We start from the raw sequence: 12,242 nt of genomic DNA on the forward strand, positions 1-12,242 counted from the left end.
CATGAATTGACTCTTTAATTCTTACAACAAACTTATGAAGTTGTGGTGCTATTAGTCACCCCATGGTATAGCGAAAGGAACTAAAGCACAGAGAGGTTAAGTTACTTGTCTGACGAGACACAGCAAGTAAGTGGCAGAGCTGAGATTCAAACTCAGGCATTCTGGCTCCAGTCTTTGCTCTTAAGCAGTAAGCTCTTGTTAGAGTCCTGCTGGTTCTTAGTATGAAGAGGTATAAGATATGTAAAGCAAAGTAAAAATGGTTTGTCCTTTCATTTTTGTTTTTCAAAAGCTACCCAGGTTTCTTCCTCCAAAGAAGAATAGCACACCAAGTAACAGAGCCAGGCTTAGTTTTGTGTTTTTAACCGCCTGGGTCCTTGCATGCCAAAATATAATCGTACCAGGCCATGGTTCCTCATTGCCTTGAAGATTAAGTGCAACCCCTTAGCCCTATATACAGAGCCCTTCATAATCTGGTCCCTTCTCACCCTCCCAGCCTCCTGTCCTGCCTCTTCCACTTTTCCTCCTCAGTACATCTGAACATACAGGTACACTGACATCCCTAGATCTGCCGTGCTCTTTTGTAACCACACACCTTTGCTTATGATGTTCTAGCTGTTGGTGATACTTTTTCTCCTTTCTTTGCTTGGAAAACTATTGTTCATGATTCAAGGCTCGGTCGGCTCAAAGAGACACCTTCTCCATGCAGCCTTCTCTGACTCTTCTTCTGGAAGAATTAACCTCTTCTTCCTTTGTGTCCCACTGCATTTTGTTCGGGAAAGAACTTTTCACACTGCCTTATGAATAATCATCTCTTCCCAATCAGTTGGAAGTTCCTGGGAACAGGAGCAGATACTACGTAAATGTTGACTGTGAGAGCTGGAAGGGTAAGGAGGTGTAGGGGAGATAATAGAAAGGTCTGAGGATATGTGGGTTAATTCCAGACTTTGTTTAATATCCTGTGTATGGAATGTAAGACTTGATTTGGGGACATAAACTATTCATTGTGACCTACTTCCTTTCATAACTAAGAATGAAAAGTTTACAAATTACAAAGTGCACAATTGTGACATCCATGAAACATGCAACAATGAAATAACTATCAATTCGGCAATTGAAATAGTGTGTGATTTGAAATAATTGAGCTTACTCTAGATTAACTGTCTGATGCTTTAATTTGGTTAAGTTAAATCTAATTATAATTCCAACATTTTCCTGGGTTGTCCACACCAAATATTGATTGAGTTCTGGCTGTGCTGGGTGCTGGTGGTGAGCACACCAGGTGGGTGCTGTTCCCCTACCCATCTATTATGGACATCAGGTACCCAACAAGAGTTTCACAAATGATAACTGCATTTATGATATGCAGAAGTTAGAAAAAGTACAGGCTACTTTTATTTCAGAGTGTGAGGTATGTGAGTAGGACCAAAATGTTCTAAGGGTACAAATCTATTAAATGGAACCATCTGAAATTACTAATATTTGATCATTTTTGACAACAAAAATAGCAGTTTCTTCTGGTTTGACCTAATATTACCTTAGTGAATTGATGAGAAAAACCACCTTTCTTTCTGAATCCACTTAAAAGCCTGTGCTTGGTAATATGGTGGTTTCAGATATACTCACTGGAGTTGCTACAGTAACTCCTACAAGTTCCTTGAAAGCCTTGCAAGGCTGGTTGCCGTCTAGGTGGTGTGATGTGGTCCCTCAGAGAAAATCAACCAGATAACGCCCCATCACAGGTGCTGGTGGGCTCACAGTGAGTATAGCCTGGCTGCTAGGCTGTGAGGATCTTGTATTTGGCATTGGGGAGCATCTCTTGGAATGGCCATGTATTCTGCAACATGGATTAATTTTTACTAGATTATTTGAGGGTTAATTGTTTTAGCAATAGCAAACTAAGAGGGATGAATAGTTTAATTATGACCCCCAGCTGCAATAGTCAATGAAGGGTAGAGCAGTGCAGCCTAGGGTTCTGTATCTTCTTCATTTGCCCTTGATCAATTGGTTTAACCTCAGTGCCCCATTTACCTAATTGTAAAATGCAGATGCTAAATAGCTCATTACTTGATCAGGATCAGTAGATCTATAATTAAAATTGGAGCACTTAGAGATTGATGGATGCAAGGAGCTGTATAAACATGACCTCTAAGAGCACTGTGTGAACATCAGGGATTGTGTTGATTCTTCTTCTGAATCCAGTGTAACACAGTACCACAAGGATAGCTAAAGCTTTAGTAGTCTTAGTTAAGCAATTTGCCCATCTGTACTTTCTACCCGTTTATAATGGACCCTTTCTATATTCTCACAAAAAATTTTTGTAAGTAGATCCAACTACTGCTTTGATCAGGATTTTTAACATGTGATGGGAAGAAGTATTTTTTAGACTTTTCAAACATACTCAAGAGTAGACAGAATAGTGCAGTGACCCCCATGTATCCAGCACTCAGCCAAATAAGCCCCAGTCATACTCCCTCCCCCCACTTCCATTATCCTGTAGCAAATCCTTCCCACTCTCACTATCATATAGAAATCATACCATTTCTTCTACAGATGCTTCAGTATCCACCTCCAAAAGACAGAGTCTCCATCTTAACCTTTATACTATCATTACACCTCAAAACATATCAACAGAACTTCCTTGATGTCATAAAGCATCTTAACCTTTATACTATCATTACACCTCAAAACATATCAACAGAACTTCCTTGATGTCATAAAGCGTACCCAGTTAGTGGAAGAAATTGTTTTAAAAATAATTTTATCTGTAGAATGTTTGCAATTAAGAGGTCGTTTTACCAAAGTTTTCCGTAAATTAATTGTAACACAAAGTGAATATCCCTATAGAAACCATAGTAAAAGCAGTGATTGGCACCTCTTAGGCCTCCAGAAACCTGTGGAACTAGGCAATTTTGTATATTTCTCTTTGGATATCTTACTGTGGGGAGAATTGATGGGCAGTTCATCTTTCCTTATGAGAGACCTCAATCCAAGATACACATTTTCTCTTTGTTGCTGCTGTTCTCCTGGTGATTCCTTCTCCCCACGCCCACCTGCTCACCCTCCTCCCATTCACCCCCAGCCCCTAGGCCCCAGTAGAAGCAAAAGGAAGGAACTTTTCCTAGGACGACCGATTATCTTTATAGGAAAAAAAGGAGGGATGCCGCTTTCTCAGGGGCAGCAAGCAGTCTAGGGAAGCTACTGTTATAGCCCGTTGAATATTTTAAAGGTATTTAGAAAACAAACTGCAGGGTGATCCCTTTAACACTGGAGAAAACTAGAGAAATATTGTATATGGTCCAGTGGAAGCTTATTTAAAGACCAAGCTAATGCTCTGGTCTTGCAGGACCCTAGCAGAGCTCTGTTCAGTGTTAAAGAAATCACATCTCCAGTTCATACTTGTCTGGAAACACCTTTGTGGTCCACTCACATTAGATAAGCAGACAGGTTTTTCTTAGTGGCGGAACTGGTCTGGTGTGGACAGTGTGGAGGTCAATTTCCCAAGAGGCTATGAGCCTCCCAGCTTTTTCCCTGCCCAGAAACCCAGTCCTGCGTATATATCACAGGTCAGCCTCCTAGTGTGAGGCTGTGGGGCAATTGCCACAGGGGTTTCCCACTCCTGGGGCTGTGATTTCTCTGGATTCATCAATCCCTTTGGTCATGATGGGGATATTGGGAGTGGGGATGAGAATCGTACCCCTACTCGTGCTGCAGCTGTGGGTTCATAGTGCATGCAAAAGCCACAGAGTTTGCCTCGTGTGTTGGCATTACTAATTGCTTCTGCCACCTACCATCCATCCTGGAAATGGAATTTTCTATTTTGCCCTGTTTGCTGTCTGTAATTCTCATCCACCAGAAACTCACAAAGCTTCTGTCTCCCAAGTTCCTCTTGATAAGAGATCACTTTCATGTAATTCTAGTTATTTCCACTTTCATAAAGATATAAAATGTCATTAAAAAAAACCCCTGAACACACGAAGTGTCTACTGGAGAGCCTCAGAATGCATGCGTGCGCGCGCGCGCGCACACACTCACACACACACACACACGCACACAGAATCCCTAGTACAGAAGCAAAGTTCTACCAGTCACTGTTAACCATAGAAACTTGAGAACTGAAATCTAGGTTAAAGGACCTTCCTGCTCTCTTTTTTCTCCGTTTCTTCTCTTTTCCTACTTAAACAAACAAACAAAAAAGGCAGAGATTTGCAGAGACATATCCAGGGATTACCACCTCTGTGGTTGAGGAGGGGTCCTTTGATAGAGTTGTGTCTCTGAGGATTGTAACGTGACAGTTACTCTGTTAATTGGTATTCACACATGCAGCAGTGTGCTTTGATTGAACAGAGGGGCAGAGGAAGGCTCTCTTAGGTCCTGGTGATTTGTGGCATGCCTATGCCCCCCTGGGATGGCATATGTCTGAGAGAGCAGGGGCAGAAATAAAGCTATAGCCGAAATTATTCTCTGAAGCAGCATAGTCACAGAAAACTGGTGGCTGTGACTGGATATTGTGAAATCAGACCTAAGGAAGGCCTCCTGTCCACTTAGCTGAATCGCCTCCTGTTCATTCATGTCCTCATTCATTCATGCACTTATGCAAAAAGTTGTTGGGCACCTGCCACGTGCCAGGTGCTGAGGAGGAGGTGGGTGTGTCTTCATTGACCTTCCAGCTGGTGACCTTTTCCACGCCTGCCTCGGAGAAGCAGATGATGAGAAAGGAAGGAAGAGGAGTGTAGGACCGGCACCAGCTTCGGGGAAGGTATTAGATTAATTTTATTTTTTAACCAGAAATTCACTTAGTACTAGATGAATCAGGTGAATGGATAAGTTGTTTCTAAATCAGAATAAATACTAAGGCAGAGCCTTTATTTAATTGAGAGCTGATGGATTGCCTACTTCTGGCCCATTATGAAGTTATGTTGCTTAATTTTTATACCTATTTTTTTCTTTTGTCATTGCGGTTTTCCTTTTTTAAGTCTATGATTTGTAACACTAAATTATTAGCAAAGAATTGCTTAGTTTCCAAATGTTCCCAGATGTCAAGGTACCTGATGGCAGCAACCATATTTTTTTCAGCTCTATTGAGGTTATAATCAATATACAGTTAACTGCATGTATTTAAATTATATTATTTGAGGAGGTTTTTTTTTATGGTGGTTTAGATTTCCTACCTAGAATTCTCCTTTATATCTCTCAGTGACGTTTTCTATTTTTCTTCATATATGTTCTACTCATTTCTTATAAAGTTTATTCCCAGGTATTTAACAAATTTTATCAAAATTGTAGAATTTTTGTCCTTTTATAGGACATAAGAAAAAGTAACTTTTCCCTTAACCATTCCTGTTTCTTACTGAAATAAGAAAAATATCCATCAAATTTCTACTGTTTATACTGTAATAGGAATTGCACCAGAGACAGATCACGTAAGGAGACTGTAAGATTTTCAGCAGTTTAGAGTATCGAATTATTCCTCCTGCTGGAACAATGAGTATTGTGCCTAGCACTAGAAATTTTTGGCATATATATATATATATATATATATACACACACACACATATATATAGTTTGAATATAATTAAAAAATATTTTTTATCCCAAAGTAGAAAATAATTTACAATAAATATTTTCTGGGGAAAAAAACCCAGATACAAATCTACCTATGACACTTATGTGACTTTTATTATTTTATATTACTGAGCTACTATCATTTTCACGGTGTAGCTACCTGTGCCTAAACATGTATATAAGCATCAATATGACTAATATAACATTTGAAACTCACTAACTTCATTGTGTAGTTTGTAACACAAACAGCAAAGAAAATGCTATTTTTAGTATTTAAGGAGTTTTGATATATGTATACACTTGTGAAACTATCGCTACAATAAAATAATGAACATATCCATTACCCCCCAAAATTTCCCCATGCTTTTTGTAATTCATACCTCCTCTTTCATTCCCACTATCCCTAGGTAATCACTGATCTGATTTTTGACACTATAGATCAGTTTGCATGTATGAGAATTTTAGAATAAACTCATATAGCATGTACTCTTTTTAAAATCTAACTTCTTTCACCTAGCATATTATTTTGAAATACATTCATCTTTTGTATCAATATTGCATTTCTTTTTATTACTGTGAAGTATTTCATTGTTTGTCCAGTCACCTGTTGATGGACATTTGGGTTGATTCCAGTTTTCAATTAATACAAATAAAGCTTCTGTGAATATTCTTGTACAAGTCTTTGTGTGGTCAGATGCCTTCATTTCTCTCGGGTAAATACAGTGGCCATATTTTTTAATCTCCATGTCTCTTGTGCTTAGCACATTTTCTAGCATATATTAGATGCTCAGAAAATATTGTCCTAAGTAGTTGCTGGACTTTTCCTGCATTTCTGTGGTAATCAATAGATAGGGCCTAATTACTTTAAAAAATAGCTTCTTTCTCTCTCTCTCTTTTTTTAAACATCTTTATTGGAGTATAATTGCTTTACAATGGTGTGTTACTTTCTGCTTTATAACAAAGTGAGTCAGCTATACATATACATATATCCCCATATCTCCTCCCTCTTGGCGTCTCCCTCCCACCCTCCCTATCCCACCCCTCTAGGTGGTCACAGAGCACTGAGCTGATCTCCCTGTGCTGTGCGGCTGCTTCCCACTAGCTATCTATTTTACGTTTGTTAGTATATATAAGTCCATGCCGCTCTCTCACTTTGTCACAGCTTACCCTTCCCCCTCCCTGTGTCCTCAAGTCCATTCTCTACGTCTGCATCTTTATTCCTGTCCTGCCCCTAGGTTCTTCATAAACATTTTGTTTTTTAGATTCCATATATATATATATATATATATATATATATATATATATATGTTAGCATATGGTATTTGTTTTCTCTTTCTGACTTCACTCTGTATGACAGACTCTAGGTCCATCCACCTCACTACAAAGAACTCAATTTCATTTCTTCTTATGGCTGAGTAATATTCCATTGTATATATGTGCCACATCTTCTTTATCCATTCATCTGTTGATGGACACTTAGGTTGCTTCCATGTCCTGGCTATTGTAAATAGAGCTGCAATGAACATTGTGGTACATGACTCTTAAAAAATAGCTTCTTAAAATATTGTTTTATTTCAAGAGAAAGAGTGCTTCTGCTATGATCCTAGTTCCCTAGTTTGCTCTGCAATATTTTATGCATTATAGCTTAATTGTCTACTCCTAGATATTTTGAGTTCTTGGAGTGTTTGTTGAATTCCTCTGAGGAGAGAGTGGAGAAGCATTGCTCTGTTACCTAAAGACACAATGTAAAAGCCAGTAAAGTATTTAAAATATCTCCATTAAATCCTCTGATATATTTGTGGGAAAAAAGGGTTTAAGTGCTGAAAAATTTTAGAGATCTTTTATCTAAAGGCAAAAAAATTATACTAATAACATATTAGTGATTGCGATGGGCTAGATATTGTGTCGAGTGCTTTATGAGTGTATCACAATTAATCCTCACAATAATCTAGGAGATAAGTTATTTTAATAACCCCGTTTTACAAATGAGGAAATAGAGACTAAATGAGGTTAATTAATTTGCATTGGGCCACAAAGCTGGCATTTAAATGCAGGTCTGCCTGACAATGAAGGTGTGCTCTCAACCATTATGACACATTGACTCTGCTGTGTTAAAATATTAAACAATACTCAAAATATTTTGGCATGTTCAGTAAGTTAAAAAAAAGTCCATGTAGGTAAGTAAAGAGAGCCTTGAGTCTAGCAATAAAGTCAATTGTTGTACGTATTATTCACATAAATATTTCTAAAAGTTAATTGACTTGACAAGTTTCTTTCCTAATAACTTCTGACTTTGTATTTAAAGTCACTTTTGGGACTTCCCTGGTGGCGCACTGGTTCAGAATCCACCTGCCAATGCAGGGGACACGGGTTCGAGCCCTGGTCCGGGAAGATCCCACATGCCGCAGAGCAGCTAAGCCCGTGCGCCACAACTACTGAGCCTGCGCTCTAGAGCCTGCGAGTGACAACTGCTGAGCCCACGTGCCACAACTACTGAAGCCCACGCGCCTAGAGCCCGTGCTCCGCAACAATAAAAGCCACTGCAATGAGAAGCCCGCACACCACAACGAAGAGTAGCCCCCGCTCGCCGCAACTAGAGAAAGCCCGCACGCAGCAACGAAGACCCAATGTGGCCAAAAATAAATAAATAAATAAATCTGTGACTCTGTTTAAAAAAAAAAAAAGAACTAAGCTAGGTAAATCAGTTTTAGACTTATTTGAAAATACTTACATTAGTAAGTTTTGCTTTCAACTATGATAAAACATACCTGGTATTAGTTTTTAAAAGTTCCCTTGGGTCGCAGAAGGGAGTTGGCATGAGGGTTGCCAGAAGTATAGAAAAATCATAAGAGTAAGTGATCACTCAGGGGGGAATAAAAACTCTAACTTTGAATTCAGTGAAAAACTATCTCCAGAAACCTTATAATTACCTATATCAGCACAATCTTATATGAAGATTATTATGTGATTTTGAAAATGAAATTTTTTGCCTTCAGATTCCTTATAATTTATCCTGTTTTTATTCTGGATGTTATCTTAGAAACCATAATCTTCATAATTAAGCCATGCTTATGTATGTAACTGCTGGCTTCTAAATGTTAAAGTACCCTTTTTATGTGTTTGTCTGCTTAGTGTAAAATCACTTTGTAAAATGTAAAGCCACTATGTCAGTTATTATTATGAGCTGATTAAAAGGGAGGAAAACAATACTAGGATGCCACGTTTTTGGTTTTGCTTTCTTCTGCTTTTCACTAGAATTTCGTACTTAGCAAAGAGGGGATGTTTCATCATAGAATCACCGAGTTGGAAATGACTTTATTTTATTTATTCTACTTCTCCTGATACCAGAAAGATCTACATCAAAATTATTCCCAGTATCCACACACACAAAAAAGTCATATCCATCTTGAGGTTTTCTTTCTTTCTCATGATTAATGTGTCCTGCTGCACTTAAGCCCCATTCTTTTAACTCTTTCTTTTAACTCTGTTCTGAGTAGAAAGGGAAAAGAACCTTCATGTATAAAATAGACCTTTGGCTCATTGGAGATTTTTGGTAGAATACATCATTTTCTTTCTTTTCTCAAGGGTTGACTAGAACTCTTTTAAGTCTGTATCATGGTTCTTTGGTACCTCTGTGCCTTGCTGGTGGTAGAAGAAAGGAAGCCAGAATCAATCTTTAATCAATGTGGCTGAGTGAAGAAATGATCATGATGGAATACAGTGAATGGCAGTAGTAAGCTTTGGTGCTGTCCGTCTGCTGAGGACTGCAAGATCTAGGAATTCTATTTGATATTTTATTGTATATAACATACCTTTTGTCTGTATTCTCTGGATGGTCCCTTGTCACTAAACATGCCACGTCAGCAGCCATCTTTGGGTTTGTATTTATGGTCTGTTTTAATTGTTGTGTCCTATGGAGAAAGAACAGAGGCTGACTGAACACTAAACAATTTAGTGGGACCAAATGGAGGCCTAATGATAGGCTGACAGCGTGTGTGCAAACAGATGTGCGTACTTCGATAGTTGGAAGTAAGAGAGGGGAGGAAGAGGCCATCACATGGCACACAGTATTGCAAGCCTGAGGACACCAGACGAACTGGTTTGGGGAGAGGGATTCAATTCCAGCAAACACCCCAGCCATCACATTCAAGTAAGCTGTTAGTTGAAATCTTATTTATTGTCCAGTTCGTTTGCATTCAACTTGTGAACTCTTAACAGTCTTATAGTTAGTTGTTAAGAGTTATAAGCATGAGAAATTTCCACTGAGTTTATGTTTGTACTTAGTTAAGTGGTATCAAGTTACTAAAGTGTACGTGGCACTTAAGAATTCAGGGTTGGAATTAAGAGTTCAGGTCCTGGTTTGTTGTATGACTTTCGGCCAGTTAATTATACCCTTTAAGTCTTGATTTCTTCATCTGTAAAATGGGGTGACAAGAGTCCCCATAATTATGTGAAGATTCATTGAGTTACCATGTGGGAGGTGCATATAGTGCCTGGCTCAGAGTGAATGCTCTGTAATTGTTAGGTTTTGACATAAAATAATTTTCTTTTTCTAAAATAAGAGTCCAGAAATATTCAGGCTTGAGAGACTGGGAGTCAGGTAAAAGCTTTTGTGATTTTGAGAGATCTGGGTTCAGTTCTGGCTCAGCCTCTTAGCCAGTCTTGTTACCTCTCAGATGCTCAGTTTCCTAACAATTTCCCAGGGTTGTTGTGAAGACTAATTAATAGTAAATGCTGCCATTTAGGGAGTGACTTCCCTGTGCCAGACACTGTACTGAGCACCTACGTACCTTATTTTTATTCCTGCTTATAGCTTAGTGAAGTGAGGAGTATTATCCTATTCCTGAAGACAGAGGAACTGAGAGAAGGCAGAGCGTGGCTGGGCTCAGGATCTGCCTGCCTCCAAAGCTCACGCGCCCGACCTGAGGGCCCTTTGCAATGCACAGGTGATTCATCCAGTAGATTTCTTCTGTGGCAGGCAGCTGGGAATAGCCACATTAGGAACAAAAGTTGTGATATAAGGGAAAGGGAGGGATCCTTGTAATACTGGAGGGAAACTCTTACTGCGTGTAATGGGTCTCAGGATGCCTTGGGAGAGGGGTGTAGAAAGGAGGACCTGAGGCTGGGTGTTCTGTACACCTGGGGCCAGCCCTGGATATTTGTATACAATTATAAAAAATTAGTTTAATTTAGGATTGTTATTGATACTTTAAAAAGTATTTTAATTCTGGAAATTAAAGCAAAACTGTGTATCTTGTAAGACTTGCCCAGGGGCAGGATCTCTTTCACCTAAATCCCAGTTCTACCATTCAGTTGATGTGTGGCTTTAAGCAAGTCATATTTCATCTCTTTGTCTAGTTTCCCCATTTAAGCTGGTTTATAAATGGGTAAAACAGCCATTACTTACCTCTTCCTAATTTGGTCTCAAATAACCATTTTGGTGTCCTTTCCTACACTTCCCCTGAACCACCCTGAACTTCAGCCACAATGAATTTCTTCCCGTTCCCTAAATCAGTGCTTTGTTGTTTTTGCTGCCTGAATTCTCTTCTCCACTTTCTCTAAAGAAAAACTCCTACTTATCCTTTAAAAACCAAAATATCAGTTCCTCCCAAAAACTTCCCCAGCTTTTCCTGGCCCAATCACTGTCTCACTCCATAGTATACCATGAGCGCGTGACTTCGTCTTTATTTGATGATGAATCACTCCCCTCTTCCCCTTCCACCTACCATATGATTGGGAATTCCTCTTGAGGGAACCCTCAACCCCCTTGCATAATGTTGAAGCTGTGGCACACAGTACTGTGCTTGGTGTCTGATCAGTGTTTGCTGGCAGGATAGGTAAAATAATGAATGGCCAACTTAAGCGTGAACCTTTATCTGCAAACTTCATAGCAAAGTATTTGGATTAATAAGCCAAAATATTAGCATAATACAATATATTATATATCATGGAACATGTATTTAGGGGGCATAAGCCAGCCCAGTATACCAGTCATCTCAAATTTTCCTGTGTGGATTGACTGACATCTGACAGCTGCTTTTAGTCACAGGGGCAAGGGGTGAGTGGAGACAGGCATCTCAGAAGCCGACCACAGTCTGCTGCTCAAGAAAGAGCCGGTAGGTGATAAATGACCCCAGAGCAGTGTCTGGAAAAACTCCATGATGTCCACAGGGATTTTCTCCAGAGTTGGGGGATTCAGGGTCATTTGATTTTCTTTGTGCTGTTAGTATTTTCTAAGGTTTCTACGGTGAACACGTGTGACTTATTAATAGGAGGATGGCGCTCTGGAAGTTTCTTTTGCGCACTAACTGGCATAGGCCCAGGAGCAGGGTAGGTGGCCCTGTCTGACCGGACCCTTTGGCACTGTGCAGCAGGTTCTTTACAAGCTGGCCCCTGCTCACCTTTCCATCCTGCCTCATGTACCCTGTCCTTCAGCCACACTGACCTTTTTTTTCTACTTATTTATTTTATGTGGCAAACACTCATAGATATGATACTACAGGTCACTCTTCTAAGCACTTTGCAAATACTAACTCATTTAACTCTCATAACTATCTAATAGTATCCATGAAGTGGATACTATTATTATTCCTATTTTATAGATGAGGCAACCTAGGTCATTCTGGAATATGTGTTTCATCCCATGTGCTGTGCTGTTCATTCCCTCCCTATGGTATTAT

General features: G+C 39.4%; 1 protein-coding gene across 8 annotated transcripts in view; it reads left to right on the forward strand.

The window, feature by feature from the left end:
* TEC (tec protein tyrosine kinase) overlaps positions 1-12,242 on the forward strand; it is a 149,629-nt gene that overhangs the window by 84,205 nt on the left and 53,182 nt on the right. The window lies entirely within an intron of this gene.

Source organism: Monodon monoceros, unplaced genomic scaffold (assembly GCF_005190385.1).
Source record: "Monodon monoceros isolate NGI ecotype Baffin Bay Population unplaced genomic scaffold, NGI_Narwhal_1 Super_Scaffold_20, whole genome shotgun sequence".
Classification (NCBI taxonomy): domain Eukaryota; kingdom Metazoa; phylum Chordata; class Mammalia; order Artiodactyla; family Monodontidae; genus Monodon; species Monodon monoceros.